Genomic DNA, 25,200 nt, shown 5'->3' with positions numbered 1-25,200 from the left:
GTTACAGCCTTGGAGTTTATGGAATGAGGTTCAACTGTTACTCTGTTTGCAGCTGGTGGATTGTGGGAGGGCTGTTCTTTTCCTCCTATCCAATTTAATGGAAATTGTAAAATTGGACACAATTTTGCCATCTGTATCTTTTTTCAGAAATCTGTGAGTTAATTTTTTAAAAATAAAAATTTATATAGTACAGAATTATTTTAAATTTCTTCTTTCCTTCATCATAAAAGGAATTCAAGAGATTAAATGAGTAATAATGAAAGAAAGAAAACATGGTTTTACTGTACTAACACAATAGCTATTAACCTTTTACCTTTTTCCCCAACATATCTTTATTTTTTTTATCTAGTCCCTCTTCCCAAAATATTTTTAATAAGGAACGAAACCACAAATAGATATTGTTTTTGCTAGAGGCTGGGCCAGGCGCTGGGGATATAATCTTGTCTGAGCTAGAGATAGCCCCAACCTTTTGTGATTTAGAAAATAGGTGAGGCAAGGATTGTTTCTCAAATAATGATGCATAATGAGCATAAATAGGCAAAATAATTGTGCTGTTGAGAAGATTAAAAAAAAAAAGGATACTCTGCTGGGAGTGGTGGCGCATGCCTGTAACCCCAGCACTCAGGAGGCTGAGGCAGGAGGATCGCTGTGAGTTCGAGACCAGCCTGGGCTACATAGTGAGTTTCAGGTCAGCCTCAACTGGAGTGAGAACCTGTCTCAAAAAACCCAAAAAAAAAAAAAAAAAGAGGATACTCAGAAGGGAAGAGCGGGATTACAGATCCACCGAGGGCTCAGGGACAGCTTCCAGGAGGAAGTAGCCTTCAAGGTGAGAAGAACAGGGAGGGATGTGGAGGGAAGAATTCCCAGGTGAAGGATGCTCCCCACTTGGAGCAAGCTTCTGTGTGGCTGCAGCTGCTGCATTCACAGCGTAGGGGAAAGCACCAAAGGAGATCAAGAGGTCCAGCGTGGTTCCATATGGTGAGAAGCCCACATGTGCCAAGTATAGCAGGTGACTGGAGCAAAATTTCCCATATCAACCTAAGTGAACAACAGACAAAGTCTCCAAAGCAAAGAAAGTGTTACTCGGGAATAGCAGGGGGTGCATCCATAGCATACGTGCTATGCTAAACAAAGCATACCTAAGCTTCAGCTGTCTTGAAACAAAGGCAGTTGGTCGCAGAGGTTTGTTGCAGAAGATGGGTTAACTCATTCACGGAGATAGCTATTTCAGGCCAGTGTCCTTGGGCTATTGCTTTCCCTGAAATACGGAAGGGCCCTATCTGGAGTACCAGGGTCTCCAGGAATTCTGGCACAGTTTCCATGCCAGGCATGAGGACCCCTTCTTCCTGGCCTCCCATCTCCAGTTTGTTAGTGTTTGACAAAGGGACTCTATTTTGATACTGACTTCTACTCACAGTGAGAAGAATCGGAGTCCACGGGAAACTGTTATGTGTGTGGAGATAGGACAAATTTCCCTTTCTTTTCCCATACTTACTTAATACCGAAGCATAATATGATATATATATTCATAAATGCATAACGCAATGAATTTTCAGTACATTACTCAAACCCTAAGAGCCTCCCATCATGTGACACCCCCAGGATCCCAAGAAGTCATTTTTCACTTCCAACTATTTGCCCCTTTTTATGCAAATGAAATCATGTATTATGTAGTGTTTTCTGTCTGGTTTTTAAAATCAACATGTTTGCGGTGTTTATGCATTCATTACATAAAGTTGTTGGTCACGTTTACCTTTTGAAAAGATTGCACTGGCTATGGCATAGATACTGAGCAATTTCAAAATTAAGCAAAATTGAACAACTAGTAATTGAAATGGAATGCAAACCAATATTTAAAAGAAACATACAGGAAGAGATTTTGCCAGACATCTGTTGTGCTTTTTCCATTATGTGGCTCCAGACTTTTCATATGGCGGGGGGAGAGCTTAAAAAGAAAAACAAACCCTAGTATGCCTAATATGTCACGTTTGCAGCGTCCTGTACACTTTATTCTCATAATAATTTTCTGCTTTGAGGTGCAATGACCTGAGGGGTAGTGTTGGATCCATTCTATGGTACAGGAAACTGGATGAAGAAGGCAAGGAGGGATGAGCAGATATAACATCTTAGAATTGCCCAGGTGTCTTCATTCTGGCCTGGGAAATGGAATTTCATGCAGGAAAGAGCTGCAGGCTCTGCAGACAGGCGTGTTCCTTCCCCACTTCACCCCACCCCACCCAACCTCAGTGAGGGATCCGAGTTATTCAGCTGGGTAATTCAGCTGAGCCTCAAGCATTTAGAGCATTTACAGCCCTCTGCTTTCCTCAGTATCAAACACTGCTCACAGAGATCCTAACAAAGGGGCGGTGGTTTTATAGACATCATTTCCACATGAGGAAACTTGTTACTGGAGTTTTGGTGCACAAGACCCCGCTGCGGTGGTCCCAACAGACCAGGCTCAGCCACCCCTCCAATAACAGCAATCAAAAGTCTTTCATTTATTTTTGCAGAAGTTACGTTTTTTTTCTCACTGAGTTTATTGGTATACTTTAGGTATACAGTACAGTTACATTCATCACTGGGATCTTGTACCTTTACATGACAGGTCTTGGTTCTCATTTTTTCCCCTTATCCCTGCCCTCCCTTCACCCCCTCCTCCCTTCCCTATTTACAAACACTTTACTTCTATTTTTTCATTTTCTCATGCTTTTTATCCTTTTCCCTTATTACCTTTCCCCTACCCTTCCCATTTCCCCTACATCTTTAGACCTTGTCTTCCTATTTCACATTATCAATTATACCATTAGGATCTTATATACTATTATAGTTTTTCACACCAGAGAAAATATTCAATTTATACATGTGTGACTTATTTATTTCACTAAGGAGTATATCCTCAATATACATCCATTTTCCTATGAATGACTCATTTCTCATTCTTTATGGCCGAGTAAGTACTCCATTTTGTAGAAAAACCACATCTTTATCCATTCTCCAACTGATGGACAAATGGGCTGTTTCCAAGTTTTAACTATTACAAACTGTGTCCCAATAAACATGGGTGTGCATAAAACACTGTGATATGATTCTTTTAACTCTTTTGGAAAGATACCCAGCAGAGGGATGGCTGGGTCAACTGGGACCTCTAATCCTAGTTGTTTGAGGTATCTCCATATTGATTTCCATAGTGGTTGCAACAGTCTGCACTCCCACCAACAACGGAGAAGGGTTCCTTTCTCCCCATAACCCCGCCAACATTTGTTATTGATTGATTTCTTGATAGAAGGCATTCTTTGTGGGGTGAGGTGGAATCTCAGTGTTTTTTTCATTGCAGAAGTTAAGTTTGAAGCTGATAGCCATCAGCAGGCCAGAGAGACAAGGGACCAAAGCAACATGCTTTGCCAACTATAGTTAAAGAAATGACTTCAGTGTATGATGTATTTATAATCACCTATTAGATCTTAGATAAAAAATTTCTCTACACATCATAGTGAAATCTTAAGCTCAAACAATGTGTACAGCTTCACCAAATGGTCAGCCATACCCACAAGCACATTTACTCTTTTTTTTTTTTTTGAGACAGGACCTTGCTAGGTAGTTCAGGTTGGTTTGAACTCACAGCGATCCTCCTGCCTCTGTCTCCTGCATGCTGGTGTTACAGATATAAGCACCACGCTCAGCTAAGTCCATTTATTCTTAAAACCAGGTAGCCACGTATTCAATATTTCTGGGTGCCATGGTCAGTGGTTCAATGGTAACAAGCATGGAACAAAGGTAATATTTAAAAATTTACTCAAGGTATCCAAGTCCTTCTGACTTAGGTTAATTTTTCTACCTTAAGTTTCTTTTGAAAATATATGATCATTTAAGCTGTGTGTCTGACTTACTTTACTTAACATTAAGTTTTCAAGTTGCATCCATTTGCCTATGAATGCCTGAAGTTTATCTTTCTTTATGGCAGAGTAGTACTCCATTGTGAACAAATGCCACATTTTCTTTATCCATTCACATGTTGATAGACGTACATGTCATTTCCAAGATGTAGCTATTATAAACTGTGCTGCCCAAACATGGGTGTGCATGTACCCCTGTGACGTGATGCCTTTAACTCTTTTAGGAAGATACCTAGAAAGAAAATATCTAGGTCAAATGGAATTTCTACTTTTAGTTTTTTGGGGAATCTCTACCCTGATCTCCATAGTGATTGTACTAGTTTACATTCCCACCAACAATGGAGAAGAGTTCTTCTTTTTCCTGCATTTTCACCAGCATTTATTATTTGATTTCTTGATGATGGCCATCCTAGTAAGATGATATCTCACTGTAATTTTAAGCTGCCTTTCTCTAACGGCCAGAGACCTTGAACATTTTTTCCATGTATTCATTGGCCATTTGTATGTCTTTTGAAAAGTTTCTATCCATTTTGGCTGCTCATTCTTTGAAAAAAAAAATATAAATGAAAAACAAAATAGAAGAGAGATAAAAAGTAGGGAGATCTTTTTCAAATGCATGGGGGGAACAAGAGATGGGGGGAAGGAAAGGAGGGCAAGGGGATGGAGAAAAAAAGAACTGAAGGGAGAAATGATGATGAAATGATGATGAAAATACAGCTTCTGCAAATGGGAAGCGCCTGAGTTGGAGGGAGCAAGAAGGAATTGAAATACATTGCGTACCTGTACCAGCTGCCCACGATAAATGTAATCATTAACACTGCAGACATCTCCTCTAAGATTACGATACACAGTGCAGTACTTATTGTTATTCTCTCACTATTGTGTTATGAAATTTTGCTTTATTATTTTCATAAAGAAAAGGAAACAGGTAAAATTTCCAAATATTCAAAAAAGAAAAGATACTGTATGATTCAACTCCCGAGACAATAATGAACTTCAGAGAACACACTGACCATCTGGAGAGAACAAATAATATATTTTGCAGCAGTAAAAGATGGACATTCTGAAGTAACCTCTAAGCCAAGCGTGCTCTTCTGTGTCCTGTCCGAATCATTTCATGAAGAGTTCAAGGACAGAGGAGCCCTTCGGCCAGTTAACTAACATCTTGTGATACCATGACTCACCACTCAGGACCCCGACCAGTAAGTGGTAAGATTAGATCTTCCTGCTCTATCTCAAACTGAGATCATGAGCAGTTTTTTTTGCTTGCTTTCCTTCACTTTGATTTTACTTTAGTATGTGGTGAGAGATAACTGTCTAGATATGCATAGCCAGCTTTCCCAGCACCGGTTGTTAAAGAGGTTATCTTCCCTATGGCATACTTTTGGCCCTTTTGTTAAAGATCAGGTGATAGAATGTGCTTGAGATGTTTCCTCTAGTTTCTTCCATGGACACCTCTGCTTTTGTTGCGGTCCCTTGCTGTTTTTGTTTGTTTGTTTTATTTTTTTTATTTATTTATTTTTTTTTTGAGACAGGGTCTCATTATGTAGCTGAGACTGACCTGAAGCTCACTATGTAGCCCAGGCTGGTTTCAAACTCATAGTGATCCTCCTGCCTCAGCCTCCCAAGTGCTGGGATTACAGGCGTGCGCCACCATGCCCTGCTTGTTTGTTTTGATTTTTAATCACCTTAGCTTTGAACTTGAAATCTGGGAGTTGTGATGCCGTCTGCTTGGCTCTTGATGCCCACGATTACTTTTGCTAATCTGGGTCTTTTCTGGTGTCATATGACCTTTAGGATTGTTTTTTTTTAGTTTTGTGATAAATGGTATTGGTATTTTGATTAAATCTATATTTCAATTTTGGAAATATGGGCATTTTGAAAATATTGGTTCTACCCACCCAGGAAGGAAGGATGTCTTCGTATTTTCTTTTTTGTTTGTTTTTGGTACCAAGAATAGAACTCAGATCCTTGCGCTTACAATGCAGGCAGCAGAACCACTGAGCTAAATCCCTGGCCCCGTCTTTATATTTTCTGATGTTCTCTTTGACCTTTTCCACAGCAGCATAGTTCTTATAGAGGTCTTTCATTTGCTTGTGAACTGAGCAGCCTAATGTTAATTCCTAACTATTTAATTTTTTCTTGATGGTATAGTGAATAGTATTGTTTTCCTAATTTCTATCTTGGTGAGTTCATTATCAGTGTACAGGAACACTAGTGATTTTTTTTGTGTGTTGATTTCATATTCTGCTGCGTTGCTGAATTTGTTATTAAATCTAGGAGTCTCTTGCGGGAATTATTTGAGTTTTCTATGTAAAGAATTGTATTGGGGTTTTTTTTGTTTTGTTTTATTTTTTGGCACCAGAGATCGAACCTGGGTCCTTGTGCTTGCGAGGCAGGCGGCGGAACCACTGAGCTAAATCCCTGGCCATTTTTATTGTTGTTGTTGTTGTTTTAGTACCGGGGATCCAACTTGGGCCCTTGAGTTTGCGAAGCAGGCAGCGGAACCACTGAGCTAAATCTTGCTGGCACAAAATATCTGACCCTCAAAACTTAAAGGAGAAAGTGTTTATTTGGGCTCCCAGTTTGTAGTCAGTTGGCTCTGGAATGGCACAGGGGCATGGCAAATAAGAAGCTGCTCATGAGATGGCAGGTGGGAAGCACGCCACGGGGAGAGGAGCGGGCAAAAGATAAACCCTTCCAGCCCACACCCAAGTGACCCAACTCTTTGGACCAGATCCCTCCTCCATTCAGCAAGTCACCTGTGAATTCACAGGTGCAGGAATCCACTGATGATTAACATGCCTCATGATTAAATCTCCTCCCCAAAACTCCACCTCTGAGTGCATGAGGCTTTGATGGGCTATCTAGATATACATCGGAACATGGATCACATCATCTGTGAATAAAGACAGTTTGATTTCATGCTGTCCTATATGTATCCTTTTATTTATTTCTCTTGCCTGATTGGTCTGGCTAAAGTTTTGCGTACTGTATTGAACAGGAGAATGAGTAGACATCCTTGCCTTCTTCCTGATTTCAGAAGAAATGCTTCCTTTTTTTTTTCTTCACTTACTATGATGTCGGCAGAAAATTTCTCATAAATTGCTTTTATGGGGTTGGGATAAAGGCTTTTTGTGTTTATTTTCTTAAAATCATAAATAGATGATGAATTTTGTCACAGGCCCTTTCTCCACCAGTTGAGTTGAAGATGTGATTTCCATCCTTGGTTCTGTATATGCGATGTCTTACATTATTGATTTGTGTATGCTGAATCATCTTTGCATCCCTGAGATGAAGCCTACTTGGTCATGATAAATGATCTTTTTAATGTTTGTTCCATTCTATTTGCCAGTATGCTGTTAAGAATTTTTGCAGCTATGTGCATTAAAGAGATTAGCCTGTAGTTTCTCTCTTCAGCGGAGTCCATGGAATCAAGATAATGCTAGCTCCCAAGACTGAGTTTGGCAGGACTCCTTTCTGTTTGATTTCGTTAAACAGTTTTAGTAAATTGGCATGAGATCTTCCCTGAAGCTCTTAGAGAAGTCAGTGGTGAATCCATTGGGTCCTTGGCTTTTCTTAGTTGGCAGGTTTTTTTTTTTTCTTCTTCCTCAGTTTCATTGCCTATAATTGGATTGTTCAGGGTTCGTATGTCTTCTTGGTTTACTTTTTTCAGGATCCTCCAATTTAATGGAATACAAGTTCTTAAAGTAGTTACTAATGTATTCTGAAGGTTGGTAGTCTTTATTCATGATTTCACCTCTTTTATTTTTAATTATATTGATATTAGTCTTTTTCCTTTTTTTTTGGTACAATTGGCTGAGTGCTAAACTATTTTGTTTATTCTTTCAGAGAATTGGCTTTTCAATTCACTGATTTTTTAAATGATTTGTTGTTGACTAATTTTTGCTTTTAGTTTTCACTTTTTGGCACCAGGGATGAAACTCAGAACCTTGCAAAGCAGGTGGCGGCACCACTGAGCTAAATCCCTGGCCCATTTTTTTTTTTTTTTAATGTTTCTGAAACAGGTTCTTGCTATGTAGTTCAGGCTGGCCTTCAACTCACTATGTAGGTCAGGCTATCCTTGAACTAATAGCAATCTTCCTGTCTGAGCCTCCCAAGTGCTAAGTTATAGCCATGCTCTACCACACCTGGCTGTTTTGTTTTGTTTTTGGTACCAGGGATCGAACTCAGGCCCTTGCTCTCGCAAGGCAGGCAGCAGAATCACTGAGCCAAATCCCTATGCTACTGGTGTTTTTAAAGTCTCAATTTTATTAATTTCTGCTCTGATATTTTAACTTCCTTTTTCTAGAAGTAGATTTGGACTGCGTTTGTTTTCTTTAGGACTCTGAGGTGCAGCATCATGTTATATTTTGCAGCTCACTGTTTTTGTAATGCTGGCATCTATCAATTGATAATTCTATCAGTCTATCTTTTAGTGCTGTTTTCATTTTATCCCATAGGTTCTGGCATGTTGTACTAGAATTATTGTTTGATTCTTCCTAGAATCTATAATTTCTTCTGTGACCCATGGTTATTTAATTGTGTAGTGCTTAATTCCATGTGTTTGCTTAATTTCTGTGGTTTCTTTTCCATTGGTTTCCACTTTATAAAAGTTTTTTTTCTTTATTGGTAAAAAAAATTTTTTTTGAGACACAGTCTCACTATATAGTTCAGGCTGTCCTTGAACTCACTGTGATCCTCTTGCCTTAGCCTTCCGAGTGCTGGGATTACAGACATGTACCACCATGCCCCACCCACTGGTTTCTATTTTATTGAACTATGATTTGATAATATACATGGGATAATTTCATTCCTTTAGTATTTATTTAAGCATGTTTTGTGGGCTAACTTATGATCCATTTTGTAGCAAGTACCATGTGCTGCTGAGAAAAAGATGTAAATTATCTTGTTGTTTGGTGGAATACTCTGTAGATATCTATTCAGTCCATTTATTTGATTCTGATGCTTCTTTGTTGTTTTTTCATCTAGTTGATGTATCTGTAATAATGGGCATTGAGAACCCTTAGTATAACTGTGTTGATGTTTTCTTGACTTTTTGTGCTGTGTCATGTTGGTTTTATGAAGTTGGGTGCAGTGGTATTTGGTGCATATATAACTATAACTGTTATCTCTTCCTGTTGAACTGTTCCCTTAACGAATAAGTAGAAATTCTCCTTGCCTTTTCTGATCAGTTTAGTTTGAAGTCCATTTTGGCTGAAAATAAGATAGCTACTCCTCCTTGGTTTTGGGCTACCATTGCATGGAATACTGCTTTCTATCCTTTGATTTTTAGTCTATGGATATTTTCTTGGATTAAATGTGTTTCTTATATACAAGATACCATTGGTTTTGAAAATTCAATCTGCTAACCTGTGTATTTTGACTGGGGAGTTGAGGCCATTCATATGGAGAGTTATTAATGAAAGACATTGACTTATTCCTGTCATTGCATTATTTTCTTGTCACTGATCCCCCCCTTTAATAAGAAACCTGTCATGTTGGAGTAGAGTTCACCTTAATTACTTCACCCTAACTTAATTCCTCTGTCAAAAAGCCCATCTACATGGGGAGGGGAGGGGAGGAGGGGGTGAAGGGAGGGCAGGGGTAAGGGGAAAAAATGAGAATCAAGACTTGTCATGTAGAGGTACAAGATCCCAACAATGAATGTAACTGTACTGTATCCCTAAAATTTACCAATAAACTCAATTAAAGCTGAAAAAAAAGAAAAAAATATAAAAGCTATTTTTAATCAGACTATTAAATATTTCAACAATAAAATGTTTTTATTAATGTTAACATATGCTGTAACTGAAAAAAAAAAAGCCCATCTATAAATAAGGTCATATTCAGAGGGAAGTTAATATTTTCTGGACCGTTTATGAGGAGTCAACCCACAGAAGCTGGTAAACTGCAGAACCCAGTCCACTATGACAGGCCCCAAGAACTTATCTTTTGTTTTTTGGTACTGTGTCCTTGTGCTTGCCAGGCAGGCAGTGGCACCACTGAGCTAAATCCCCAGTCACCCCCTTTGAGCAGATAGAAGACAATACAAATTTAGAGGTCATAATCTTTAGCCAGGTTGCAAGGATTCAAATCCCAGGTCTGTCTTCATTTGAGGGTTGCAAGAAGTGGGCCAGGAGGTCAGGTGGAAACTGGGTAGAGAGAAAGGAAAGACAATCTACACTGTTATCAGCCCCCTCCACTGTGCCTGGAATGTTAACCCATGAGGATGCCAGGAGGATGCATTTCTCTAATCCAGTTTCCTTCTCTGTAAAATGGAATAATATTATCTGCCTTAAGAAATTAATAGTCTTTTTTAGCACTGATTGTGATGCTGAAGTGCTTTGAACACCACAGAGCAGAGCAACTTATTTAACATCACATGTAGTTGGGTTCCCAGTGAGAAATTGGTATGGACCAGAGCGGTATGGCTGCAGGAAGGTCCAGCCAGGGTCATTCCCTGGCCCCAGAGACTTGGGCCCACAGGCCCCAGCCAAAGACCCACCTGGAAAAGAGCTGAATAGGTGTACAAGCAACAGCCAGAGGCCTACCCCAATACCATTGGTAAGTGCATGTAGACTCTAGCCAGAAGCCCCCAGAAACTAGCAACTGGGTGCACAGCCCATAGCCAAAGGCCCTCCCAGACAACAGCTACGTAGGAGGGCAGGTGCTATCCAGAGTCACACCTAGATACCAGCCCAAGTGCATACAGGCCCCATCCAGAAACCAGTCCAGACAATAGGACAGCACAAGGAACCAGAAGGCCACCACTCTGAACCAAGGAATTGGTGCAGTGGTGAGCAGCAGGGAAAAGTGCCTTGCTGAGAAATGAAGACAACTAGGTGTGCAAGAAGTTGCCTTAACAAAGGTGCAGCAGGCTGCATCTGTTGAAATAAGAAGACACATAAGCAAGTCTCAAAACCAGACTTCCAGATCATCAAAGGCAATCCAAAAAGGCAACAAGATGGAACAATCTGATAATCAACCACCTACACCCTCTGAACAGGCAACAAAAGAGAATCTGGAAAAAATGGAATCAGAAATAATTTTTCAGAGATTGTGTCCATATGAAAGGCATGATTAATAATTCAAGAGCAGATACAGATTTAAAAATTAGAGGCGTCAAAGAGATAGCACCCTTTAGAATAGGAAAGCTGACCACTATGCCTGTGGGTGTGATATATGTGTCTGTAAGTGTACACATGGCAAAAGAAGAGGAATCCAAAAAGCAGCTAGTGAGACCAGAACAGCTCCTCATATATATTGTGCCACCTCTTCAATCTAAATATATTGGAGAGTAGCCCGGTTATTTACAAATGGGCTTTGCATCTATCCTCATATAACTGGTTATTATATTGGCTGGTGCAAGAGTACTTATGTCTTTGTGAAAAATGGGATAATAAATACAGTACAATTTGGAAAGGATGCATAGGTCTATCTGAAGAATCCTCCTTGAGATTTTCTTCAAAAATTGGGAGTGATTATAGTTTCAGGATTGGCAAGTCTGGTTTCATCAAGGAAGGATTCTAGGTTTAAGAAAATTGCTTATCCATTAGGACTAGCTACTTTAGGAGCAGCTGTTTGCTACCCAGTTCAGTCAGTAATAATTGCAAAGGTAACTGAAAAAAAAGCCTATGCTATAAGCTAGCAAATTTATGAAGCAGTCAAATCATTGTGGACAAAAAGCACCAAAAAAGAATCACTCCCTGAGCCTAAAGGAAAATCTAAGCTAGGAATCTCAGATGAAACAGAAATATCTGCAATAACAACTCACATCCTGAAACATTCAGTGCCTTTGTAACAGAATTCAGTTCTGGAACAATGATAGAATCAGAACCCACCTCAGGTGCTATCCTGTTTATGCTTGACCTCAAACTCATGGATCATGGGCAGTCCCATCCAGAAGATGAAGATATATACAGCACTAGAAGCTGAAATAGACTGCATAAAGAACTACAAAATGTGGGAAGATGCAAGTGGTGATAAGAAAATTATGCAATGGGTAACTGACATACACAGTATAACTTAAAGCAAGTTTTTCCTTGACATCTTCCAATATACAGTTTGATGAGTCACGTAAGTGATTAACCCACAAAGTCTGAATGCAAGCCAAACAATATTAAATTATTGTTTAAGTGATGCAGATTGAAGTATTAGTTCACATTTTTGATGAGTTTCAATGATTATTAGAAAGCAAAAAAAAGAGCAAAGATAAACACCAATGAGATTAAAATCTGAATGTATATATATATATACATATATATATATGTATTTGTTTACATATATGTATATATATATATATACATTTATATGGTTTTAAATTTTTAAAAATTAATGCCAATTAATTTAGAATGGTGTGTGGAAAGATATGTTCTTTTCCCCCCCCATTTCTCTAAACTGGAATAAAATATCCAAGTGTTATAAAAAATATAAAATAGAGGAGCTGAGGAACATGATGGAATCCCAACATAGGAAACAAATGAAATCCTTAAAATAGATGCAAACAGATTTCCAGGAGATTAAAAACTCCATTGAAAGTTTACACAGCAAAACAAGCCAATGTGAAGACAGAATTTCAGATATGGAAGACAGGATTTCAATTAGTGACTAGGAAAAGAAAGATTTCTTTAAAATAGGAAGAAATCAATCCAGCCACTGCTAGATGATGCAAAGAAGAATAATATGAGACTGATTGGAGTCAATGAAGAAAGAGGAAAGAGTGCAGATGACATAAAAAAAAATTATACACAGAAATAATGTCAGAAAACTTCACAAGCAGGGGGAAAGAACTTGACACACAAATAAGTGAGGCATATAGGACTCCAACTAACCACGACCCCCCCCAATCTACTCCTTGGCATATAGTAGTTAAGATTCCAGAAACCCAACAGAAAAACAAAACTCTATAAGAAGTTAGAGAAAATAAACAAATCATATACAAAGGAAAGCCCATCAGAATCACAGCAGACTTCTCAACAAAAACCCTCAAAGCAAGAAGAACTTGGAATGATGTATTTCAAGCCTTAAAGGAAAACAACCTCCATCCCAAATTGATGTACCCAAGGGGCCAGGGATTTAGCTCAGCAGTTCGGTGGCATGCCTTGCAAGCACAAGGACCTGAATTCAATCCCTGGTACCAAAAAAACCCAGATTGATGTACCCTGAAAAACTATCTTTCAAAATTGATGGAGAAATAAGATACTCTCATGACAAAGAGTACCTTAGGAACTTCATGAATACCAAACAGGCACTCCAAAAAAAACAAAACAAAACAAACAAAAAAAATTAAACAATATCCTAGGAAAAGACAATGAGGATCAATACCCCAGGAACCCCAGCAGAATGGATCCACTGGGCCCAACAAGAAATTAAACACAAAGTAAAACACAAAATCAAAAAATCATGGCAAGTATAAATAAATATATATCAGTGATAACTGTCAATGTTAATGGTCTCAATTCACTAACCAAAAGAAAAGACTGGCAGAATGGGTCAAGAAGCAAGATCCAACAATATGTTGAATACAAGAAACACAATTAAAAAAGAAACTCATACTGAAAGTTAAAGGGTGGAAAACATTACTCCATGTTACAGGAACCCCCTCAAAAGCAGAAGTAGCATCCTCTTTGCAGATCAAATGGATTTCAAGCCAACACTCATTAAGAGGGACAAAGAAGGGCCCTACATCCTTGTAAAGGGAACAGTCCAAGAGGAAGAGATGACAATCATAAAGATATATGCACCAAATACTAGTACACCCAACTATATAAAACAGATACTAACAGACATGAAAAAATCAAATAACCACAAATACAATAGCAGTGGGGGAGTTCAACACCCCACTGTCACAAATAGATAGATCAACTAGACAAAAAATAAAACATGAAATACTAGAACTCAAACTCTTGAACAAATAAACTCAACAGATGTTTACAGTGTTCCACCTCACAAAATCAGAATACACATTCTTTTTTGTGGCACATGGGCCATTCTCCAAAACAGACTACATACTCACTCATAGAACATATTTAAGTAAATGCAAAGGAATGGAAGTTATCCCCTATATATTATTAGACCTTAGTGCAATGAAATTGGAGATCAATAGCAAAAGAAACCACAAGAATTTCATAGACACATGGAAAAAAACACATTTCTGAATAACCAATGGGTCACAGAGGAAATTAAAGAAGAAATCAGACAATTTCTACAATTAAATGACAATGTCAATACGACATATTGGAATCTATGGGACACAATGAAAGCAGTCTTACAAGGGAAATTCATAGCAGTGAATGCTCATATTAGGAAAACAGAGCGAGCTCAATTAAACTACCTGATGCTGAGCCTCAGCTTCTAGAAAAGGAAGAGCAGGACAAACCCAAAGCTCATACAAGGGGGGAAATTATAAAGATCAGGGCAGAAATCAGTGCAATGGAGACTAAGAGAACAATACAAAAAATCAAGGAAGCCAAGAGTTGGCTCTTCGAAAGAACAAACAAAATTGACAGACCCTTAGGCAACTTTATCAAAAGAGAAGAAAAGGCCCAAATCCGTGCAATGAGGAATGAAAAGGGTAAAATTACAATGGACCCAGAAGAAATCCAGAGGATCATCAATACCTACTTTGAGAACCTATACACCAATAAGATGGAAAACACAGAAGAAATGGACAGATTCCTAGATTTGTATGAATTACCAAAGTTGAAGGAAGATGACCTAAAAATTCTAAACAACCTAATATCAATCAATGAAATTAAAAACACAACTAAAAACTTACCAATACAGAAAAGCCCGAGTCCTGGTGGCTTCACTGCTGAATTCTACAAGACATTTAGAGAGGAACTACTGTCACTACTGTTTAAACTCTTCAGTGAAATTGAAAGGGAAGTAATATTCCTGAATTCATTCCTGGAAGCAAGCATCCCCTTGATCCCAAAGCAGAGAAAGACCCAACCGAAAAAAAATAACTATAGGCCAATCTCACTAAGGATAGATGCAAAAATCCTTAATAAGATACGGGCAAATATAATTTTGAAGATCACCAAGAAGATCATATGCCCTGACCAAGTGGGATTCATCCCAGGGATGCAGGTATGGTTCAACATACACAAATCAATAAATGTAATACACTTCATTAATAGAGCCATATGCTCGTTTCAATAGATGCAGAAAAAGCATTTGACAAAATCCAACATGCATTCAAGATTTTTAAAACCTACAAAAAATTTGTAATGGATGGTCTCTACCTCAACCTGATAAAAGCTATCTATGATAATAGCCAATATAACATTAAATGGTCAAAAATTGAAATCCTTCACACTAAAATTAGGAATAAGACAAGGGCATCCACTATCACCACTCCTGTTCAATATAGTTTTGGAAACATTAGCCACAGCAATTAAACAAGAGAAAGAAATAAAAGGAGTAAAGATAGAAAATGAAGAAGTCAAATTGTCATATTTTGCAGACAACATGATACTCTATATAGAAGACCCCCAAAACTCCACCAAAACTCTTCCTAGGCTTCATAACTAAATTCAGTAGGTGGATACAAAGTCAGCACACAAAAATCAATAGCTTTCTGGTACACGAACAACAGACTCACTGAACGAGGAACTGGAGAAACAACTCCCTTCATAATAGCAACCAAAAAATCGAAATACCTAGGAATCAACCTAACAAAGGAAATCAAAGATCTCTACTCTGAAAATTACAACACTCTGAAAAAAGAGATTGAAGAAGATATCAGAAAATGGAAAGACATCCCTTGTTCCTGGGTAGGAAGAAACAATATAGAGAGAATGGTTATACTTCCAAAACGGCTATGTAGATTCAATGCCATCCCAGTTGAAATTCCAACAGCATACTTTACAGACCTTGAGAAAAAACAATTCAAGAAATCATTTGGAAGAAGAAGAAGAGACCTAGAATAGCAAAAGCAATTCTAGGCAACAAAGACAAGGTAGAGGATACACAATCCCAGACTTGAAACTATACTACAAAGTTGCTATGATAAATAAAGGATGGTACTAGCAAAGAAACAGACCCGAGGACCAGTGGAACAGATTAGAAGATGCAGAAACAACTCCAGACACACTCAGCCACCTCATCTGTGACAAGGAGCCAAATACCCTCACTGGAGAAAAGATAGCTTCTTTAATAAATGGTGCTGGAAAAATTGGGTTTCAACATGCTAAAGATTAAAACTAGACCTATATCTCTCACCATGCACTAAACTAAAATTGAAATGGATTAAAGGTCTAAATATTAAAATAGAAATGTGAAACTGGCTGGAAGAGCAGTTAGGTAGAACTCTTGAAAACACTGGTGTCAGAAAAGATTTCGTGAGCAAACTTTAGCACAAAGAATCAACAAGTGGGATCTCTTCTTATTAAAAAGCTTCTGCACAGCAAGAGAAACCACCAACTGTGAAGAGACAACCCACAATGCGGGAGAAAAGTTTTACTAGATGTTCCTCAGACAAAGGTCCACTATCTAGAATATATAAAATTATCTTTTAAAAAGCAGACATCCCAAATCTAAAGATCCAATCCAAAAATGGGCAACTGAAATGAACAGACATTTCTCAGACAAAGTAAGAATAGCAAATAAACATGAAAAAATGTTCGACAACACTGGTCATTCAAGAGATGCAAATGAAAACTGCGCTGAGACTCCACCTCACCCCCAAAGCATGGCTGCTATCATGAAATCAACCAATAACAAATGCTGGCGGGGTTGTGGGGAAAAAGGAGCCCTGCTCCACTGTTGGTGGGAGTGTAGGCTGGTGCAATCACTGTGGAAATCAGTATGGAGTTACCTCAAAGAACTAGGATCAGAGGTCTCATTTGACCCAGCTATTCCCCTGCTGGGTATCTTCCCCAAAGAATTAAAAGAATCATACCACAGCAATATATGTACACTTATGTTCACAATGGCACAGTTTGTAATAGCTAAAACTTGGAAACAGCCCAGTTGCCCATCAGCTGGAAACTGGATAATGAAAATCCATTAAAAAAACAAAATTAAGTACTACCCAGCCATAAAGAATGAGATGCTAAATAGAAGCACGCTGAGGAGATACTCTTAAGTGAAACAAATAGGACACACATGTAACTACCAAATAGTTTCTCTGGTGTGAGAAGCTGAAAGCATAAATGAGGATCAAAATGTATTATAGATAACGTGAAATAAAAGGTGCAAAGGGGAAGGGGAAGTAGGAGGGGCAGGGGAAGGAAAGAAGGGAATGGAATGAAAAAATGGAAACAAAATCTTTGCAAATAGAGAGGGGTGGCGGTGTTGAAGGGAGGGCAGGGGAAAGGGGGAAAAATAAAAACCAAGATAGATTATCTAAAGGTGCAAATCTCTAAAGATGAATGCCATTATATTGTATACCTAAAATGTACCAATAAATTAATTTAAAAAATAAAACCACATGTAATTTTAGTTTCCTTGGCCCCTGAATGCTTTCCCAGTGTGTTGTCTATTGCACTGAAAATACGAGTAGCATTTCTTGTACTGCCGCCGCCTGGAAATCTGCCCCCTGGGTCCTCAGGAGGGCCACAGCCTCTCTTCCAAGTGAGGTATATAACTTCTTCGGTGGGATCTTACAACCTGCCTTGCCATTATTGAGAGCATCAATAGGGTTCAGGCCATGGGGAACCCCCCACCCCGATCCCACCCTGTGCTTTACTTTCCCACTGGCTCCTCAAACTTGTGGTGGTGGTCCTGGACAATTCTTTTGGGGAGGAGAAATACTGTATCACTTTTACAGCACTAGAAGTCATTCCTAGGAAAGGGTGTGCTGACCTTTTGTGGCAGCATGGAGCAGTACAACCTTCACCTTCTGCAGCAGATATCCTGCTCCTTAACCTAGGAAAATTCAACCACTGTACAGGTATTTGTACCGGCTACCTGGTTTTTTGACAATATTTTTTGAGGCAGAGTCTCACTCTGTAGTGCAGGCTGGCCTTGAACTCACTAAGTAGCACAGGCTGACCTTGAACTCATGGCAATCCTACTGTTTCAGCCCTCCTTGTACTAGGATTACAGGCATGTACCACCACATCCAGCTCATGATTTTTCAGAGTGGGCCTCGTACAGGAATGTTGACAAATCAGGTTTCTGTCAAGGTCCAGGGCTGTGCAGGCACTGTCTTTAGCTGCTTTTAACTTGGCCTCTAAAAGGGAGAACAATCAGCTTCCTTCTTGACTCCATGACTAGTGGTCTGGAACCGGAGCCAGGAACCTGGATCGTTCACCCAATCTCTTCAGCACCTGCCGCCCTGTGGATCTCCTCATCTCTGTCACCTCCATGACCAGTGTGACCTTCTGGGAAGGGCACATCGCCATCCTCACCTTTAACACCACCTCCACATACTTTAAAAGGCCTCGCTAGAAGAACCCATATTCCTTTCTTCTTTACCTCCACACCACCAACCACAGCCTTGCCAGCCGCACCTCCTGCACCTGTCACCACATCACCACCATCCCTTGGTAACACGTCCCTCGTCGCACTGCGGCCATCACCTCCAACCCCAGTCCTAACACCTTTTATGTCACCACCACCCCACCTGCGCTCTCTTCACTTTTCTTCGTCTCATCCCCTCCACTAATCTTCTTCTCTTGTGTTTGATTCAGGAACTCTTACAGTCAAACAGGAATGAATCAGAGAAGAGTAGCATGGCCCCCTGTACAAGGACGACACAGAAATTCGGGTGGAGTTCCACAATTTAAAAAAAAAAATCTTCCTGTCCTATAAGAGGATTTGATGGAGATTTATAGGCCCTTGACCAGGTCTGTGTGGTCTAAAATTTGTTTGCATTACCCCAACGACCATGATATGTCCATTATTGGAACTCATGGCACATTATAGAAGTGTTGGTGGGGACAGGGCTGCTGAGACCCTCGCTGTGGGCAACTGGCAAGGGGCAAAGAAAGTTGAAGTGAGTAGATACCATCTGGCTTGAGATTAGCTGCTGGGGTAAGGAGAAAACAAGGCGTGTCACTTATTTATGTGTCCTTTTATTTGCCAGATGGTATTTCTTTCCAAGCACCTCTTGTATACCAAACACTAGCCTCAGTGTTTGCCACTCTTTGCACTGTTTAGACAACTCTAATGAGAGGTGTTACTGTCCTCACTTCACCAGTGAAGAAACTGAGGTTCTCAGAGGTATAGCAATTTTCCAGAAATCAAAACCTGGATGTTAGGGACTGCGGTTGAAGTCTAGATCCAGTTCAAACAAACCTCTAAGTTTTTTTAAAGTTTTGAGTTAGGTCTCTGTGATTCTGAAGGTTTTTTTTTTTCCTTTTAGACTATTTGTTTCTTTTCTCTAACAGTTTTTAATATTCTGTTTCTTATGTTGCATTTCTGGAATCTTGACTATTATATGCCTTGGTGTAATTTTTTCTGATATTGGCTAATTGGAGTCCTGTGTGCTGCACTTATCTGTATGTCAAATTCTTTTTCTGTGCTTGGGAACTTTTCTGATATTACTTCTGTGAACAGGGTTTTTATGTTCTTCATGCTATCTTCTGATTTTTGCACTGATTCTGATTAATATTATGTTATTCTTCTTTGCATCATCTATCAGCTATTGGATTGATTTTTCATGATTCCTTCCTATTTTTAAGAAATCTTTCATTGATAATAACTAGCCACAAACCTGTCTTCTAGGTCTGAAATTCTATCTTCATATCAATTCATTCTGCTGCATACAGTTTTAATGGAATTTTTAAATATCTGGGTTTTGTGTTTGAATATGTCTTATGGAATCCAGTTCTTTCCTATGCTGGGCAGTCATGGTTTTTGTGGCTTTATAAGCTTCTCTATTTTAAAAAATCTGTATCTACTGTAGATTCACTAACCATGTCCTTCACTGTGGTCATCATCTCTTTAGTTATTTGTGTGATTATTTCCGATTTTTAAAGAGACTCATTCATCTGGTTTGTTACTTCTGCTGCTATCATTTCAAAAAGTTCGGCTGGGTTGCTTTTGGTTTCTTCTACCTCAGAGCCCCTTGGATTAGCCTTGAGTGAAGTGGAGGTCTGGGGTTACAGCTTGCTTCTGTGTTTTCTCATTTTCTATTTATTAATTTGCTTTCTGCATCAATGCTTGTAAATTGCTTGTGGTAGGTAGCTTTAGTACTAGTATCCAGACTTCTTTAGGAAATGATTATTTTTCAGAGATATCTTCAAGGGGTATCTTTTGGTTTTTGAATATGTCCCAAGATCCTGCATTTTTAATTTATAGGAAGGAGAGGCCTAGCACCTCATTCTTTGGTACTGGACCACGGTATTGTTTATGACCCCTAGACAATCTCACTATTGGCATACAAGGAAGAACAATGGATCACAGTTCTGTCACCTGGCTAAAGTAGTACAACCAGTAATAATAACAATAGCATCAAACACAGACTGGAAAATTACAAACTTTTGGAACTGTTAATTTGCCACCTTAAACCACAGCTATATATATATATATATATATAAGCCCCAAATAAATCAGAAAATTATATACAGTAAATATCCGCTCTCCAGAGCAATTTTATCCTCAGGAGAGAAAATCAAAAGGGAGAAGAGGAAAAACTACAGAAATGAAAGAGAGAGATATAAGAAACAATGCTGAAAGACAAAAGAAGATTACTCAAGCTTTGGGAAACTGATGAAGAGAGGAGGGAAAGAGCCAAGAAAGAAGCAAGACCAATACAGAACAAACCCTAACCCTAGTCAGCAGTAAGGCACTGAGGAACCAGCATTCTGCGCCGAGCTTCTGAAGTACTCAGAGGGCAGGTATGACGGTGGCTTTTAAGCCCTGACAGCAACAACACTGAGAGTGAAGCAAGCCTGGCCTTGAAAAACATCTGAGCCTGTTGGAGAAAAAGAAATACTACAAATTTCTTGCAGATGACTATCACAAAAAGCAGGAATTCCTCAAAACTCTTCGGAAGAAGGTGCTTGAGAAAAATTCAGATGAATTCTACTATATAATGACTTGGGTTAAGCTCCAGAATGGAGTTCATGTTTTTAAGGAAACTAAGGAAGAAGTAACTCCAGAAGAGCTAATGCTAAGGAGAGCTCGGGATGTCAAACACATAGAAACGAAAAGTGTTGCAGAAGCTAAGAAACTTGAAAGACTAAAATCAGAGCTCCATCTGCTGGATTTCCAGGGACAGCAACAGAATAAATGTGTTCTTTTTTGACATCAAAAAAGAAGTTGAACAAGTTTGATATTGCTACTCACCTGCAAGCAGCCCTGGAACTAGTTGACAGTCTTTAACAGACCCAAGATAGAGACCTTGCAGGAGGAAACAATGAAGTGGATGCCATCATTTGAAGATATGCAAAGCCTCTTCTCCCAAAAGGCCTAACTCTTCCTGTAGTTGGATGTGAAAATCACTGATTCCAAGATGGATATTTCCAAACATGGAATAACTATACAGTATATGGTTCACTCCCCACATAAGGCAGTCAGCAAGAAGTCTCCTCTTTGTTGAGAACAATGCAGTCATTCCTGCTACACTCATCCCAGTGGTACTAAGCACTTGGACTGAACTCCCTCCAAATTCATCAATACATCATCATTTTACAAGCAGATGATCTTTTTCCTAGTGATTAGTTTTTAAGACCTGGAATACATTATGCTGCCCTAAATGACACCCAGTAGCTTCGTTGCACCAACCTAAGGTCTCAGCTGCCTCCTGGATAAGCTAGGAAAATGCTTATCACATAAGCTGGGAAATGATAAGGCCTTGGCTCTTTGGGCCAACTTGGGGAATGGTTCATGAACATTACAAGTTTTGTTTTCATAAGCCTTATATGGATAATAAACTGCCTCTTAAATTTTATTTTGTCTCGTTTACAGTATATCTGCTTCCAGATGATTTTACAGCCTTCTGATTCAGCTGTCTATATGGAGATCCTTGATTGACCCTCCAGGCCTACAAGTCAGCAAGAGTAGAGTTCTAAATCCCTCCCCTCAGTACTTCTCCTTGGCAAGAAATTGCCAGAAAAATGCAATGTCTCAATGCCCTAAATGATTTGATGGGAGAATGTTAGGCAGGTAGTTAGAATTTAGTGGGCCTAAAGAATAAAGAAGATCAAAACAGTATGCACTGCCAATTATAGTTATACAACAACAACAACAAAAAGACCTCAAGGTAAGGTACATTTATAATTATCTATTAGGTCTTAGATAAAAAATGTCCCTACACAGCACAATGAAATCTTAAGATCAGACAATGTGCACAGCTGTACTGTATGGTTATCCAATCCTTCAAGGTCATTTATTCTTTTTTTTTTTGTACCAGGGATTGAACTCAGGCCCTTGTGCTTGCAAGGTAGGTGGCAGAACCACTGAGCCAAATCCCCAGCCCAAGGTCATTTATTCTTAAAACCAGGCAGCCATACATACAGTACTCCTGGTTACCATGGTCAGTGGTCCAACGATTACAAAAATGAGGACAAAAGTACTATTTCAAAATCTACCCATGGTGCCTACAAAAATTAAGACCTGACTTAAATTAAAATACTGTTTATTAATTTAATTTCCAGACTGCCTCGTATGATTAGGTGCCCTGGGACGATATTATACATCGAGGAAAATCCTGACCATCTTGAGAAAATAAATAATATGCTTTGCAACAGTCAAGATAGATTCCAAGTATCTTAATTACTTTCCTCATCACTGGGGCACAATACATGTTGCCCACAAATTAAAGGAAAAAATGTTTATTTTAACTCACAGTTTGTAGAGGTTTGGAAGCAGAGACAGATCAAGGGAGGTGGGAGGGATACCCTTCTGGGCCATGTATAGTGACGTTTTCTGACTAGGATTCATTTCCCAGCTAAAAACTCATCAGTGGACTACTAAAATAAATTAACTAATTAGAAGAGCCTTAATCTGCATGGCCATGCTGGAAAGCACTGAAAAAGATGGTCAAGATCTGTCCTTTGGAGGCTGATAGAAATTAGGGGGTTTTAGAGAAAGGTGAACAAAGGCAAGTACTGGTTGATTGGCACAGCTGGCAGTAGAGGTGAACCAGGTCAAGCTGCAGTCTTGTTGATTGATCTCTCGGGATTGGTTCCATGAAAGCTTGGGAGATCACCATTGCTTTAGGGAACAGTTCAGTTTCCATCATGAGATGAAGGCTTCTTCTTGAGGGGGTCAGAATTGGGTCCTGTTATAGGGTAATTGCTCCCCCTTGAGAGGTGACCTCATCAGCAAGTGGTCTTAAAGGCCTACTCTTTCTGGACCCTGAGGTGATTATAGATTGAAGACAAATTTGGAAACTTCTAGGCACAGCACCAGGAGATCTCAATATGGATTTTGTGAAAGTAGGCAATTGGGTGTCCCTGAAAATTATTTTTGAGTTATTTTGAATTTTTCTGAAAATTACTTTTATCTTCTTGTTCTCAGTCTTGAAAAGGAATGCAATATTCTAGGTAAATTTAGGGTTAATAAGATTTGTCTTATAGATGCTCCTGAAGTGATTAACCTGCCATCTAAATAGGGATGTGATCCCACGTTTTAAGGTAACAAGGGAGACATCTAAAAATGAAAGTAGACATGCAAAGCTTTATATGCTTGTAGTTGGCTACTGTAAATCTGCATATCTAACCTCTGGGTTCTCTATCTCCAGCCCTCCAGGGAGGGGAATAGTCCACGAAGACTGAGTTCAAGCACTAGGCCAGTGGTTAAATAATCATGACTTTGTAATGAAACCTCAATGAAATCTTTAATGATGGTTTGGAGCACTTCCAAGTTGGTGAACATATAGACAATGTGGGAGGTGGGCACACCAAAACTAGGACATGAACCAGCTCTCTTAGCCCTGCCCCATGCAACTATTTTTACAACTCCTATGTTGTAACCTTTATGGTAAACAGTACTAGTCAGCACAGTGTCATATATTTGTTTGCTTATTTATTTATTTGGAGCTGGAGATTGAAACCAGGCCTTTGCACTAAGTTATTTCATCAGACCCTTCAAAAATTGTTTTTAAATTTTATTTTATTTTATTTTTATTCATTAGTACATGTTTCTAGAACATAGTGTTACTGTTCTTGTGGTGGGTTGGTACGTGTACACAATACATCTTAATTCCTTTTTTCATCTGCTTTCCCTTCTCTCCTTCACCCTCCACCAATCTCTTAATTGTTTTCCCTTTTTTGTACATGTTGCAGTAAGTAATGTTTACATTCCTTGTACAAAGCTGGTATATGTACATAACACATAATACATCTTAATTCCTTTTTAATCCCTTTTCCCTTCTTTCCGTCCACCCTCCACCCATCTTTTGGTCTCCTTCCTTTTCTTAAAATGAGTTTTCAATACATAATGTTTAATTTCCTTGTGTGGAGTTGATAGATGTACATGACACGTCTTAACTGATGTTTGTAATCTCAGCCTCCTACAGCTTCTCAGAACAGGAGCAAAATGTAGACAAATTTTCTGCCAGAGCATAACACACATGGTCTGTCTTCTACCTGCCGATGAAGTCCTTCTTCTCAGTAGAAGCCTCCTGAACCTGGTCCTTTCTATCTGGATTTATATCAGCATTTTGATGTTCTGAGCTCCAACCAGGATTGTCCAGCACATCCAAACCTTTCCAAATTTCTACTTCTCTCTTGAACCAACCCCAAAGGCTTCTGAATTACCAGGTCAGCAATAACCCTTCTTTTCTGATACTGTATGTCTTAGTTACTTTCCTTGTATGGGAAACAATACCAGATACCTCCAAATTAAAGGGGGGAAAGGTTTATTTTGCTTAGTTGGTAGAGTTCATAATCAGTTGGCTCCAAAGCAAGTCAGTACTGCAGAGGGACATGGCAGCAGAAGGCTGGTTGCTCATGGCATAGCAGATAGGAAGTAAACAGAGGTGAAAAGAAGATATACTCCTTCAGGGTTCACCCCCAGTGACCCTCATTTTCTGACCAGATTTTACCTGGTCTGTCAGTACTACTCAGTAGATTTATAGGAATTTTGGAGCCCAAACTACCTTAGAAATAAACCACAAGCAGATTTATACAACCACCAAAGTGAGTCTATCTTAGTTACTTTTCTCTCATTACTGAGACAAAATACCTGACACCCAAATTTAAAGGAGGAAAGATTTATTTAGCTCATAGTTTGTATAGGTTTCAGTCCATAATTGGCTGCATCCAAGACAGGATGGCATGGCAGACAGGCATTGCAGAGAAATAGTTCATGGTGGGCAGAAGGTAGCAAAGCAAGCAACAACTCTTTCTACCCCTTATATCTTATACAGGATATTTAGGGCAGGTAGCACTCACGCCTAACATTG

The 25,200-nt window shown here is 39.1% G+C and overlaps 1 non-coding gene and 2 pseudogenes across 1 annotated transcript; all 3 read left to right on the top strand.

The window, feature by feature from the left end:
- Nucleotides 1–11,098: 11,098 nt before the first annotated feature.
- LOC104867187 lies at nucleotides 11,099–11,831 on the top strand (annotated as a pseudogene).
- A 6,691-nt stretch (nucleotides 11,832–18,522) lies between these two features.
- LOC117287272 lies at nucleotides 18,523–18,630 on the top strand. Its single transcript, XR_004518506.1, has one exon. It is a non-coding gene; the product is annotated as a U6 spliceosomal RNA (small nuclear RNA).
- A 102-nt stretch (nucleotides 18,631–18,732) lies between these two features.
- Nucleotides 18,733–21,264, top strand: LOC104867209 (annotated as a pseudogene).
- Nucleotides 21,265–25,200: the final 3,936 nt, after the last annotated feature.

Source organism: Fukomys damarensis, unplaced genomic scaffold, assembly GCF_012274545.1.
Source record: "Fukomys damarensis isolate Sample0158 unplaced genomic scaffold, DMR_v1.0_HiC HiC_scaffold_22, whole genome shotgun sequence".
In the NCBI taxonomy this organism is placed as follows: domain Eukaryota; kingdom Metazoa; phylum Chordata; class Mammalia; order Rodentia; family Bathyergidae; genus Fukomys; species Fukomys damarensis.
This window is presented reverse-complemented; position numbering and strand designations above follow the sequence as displayed.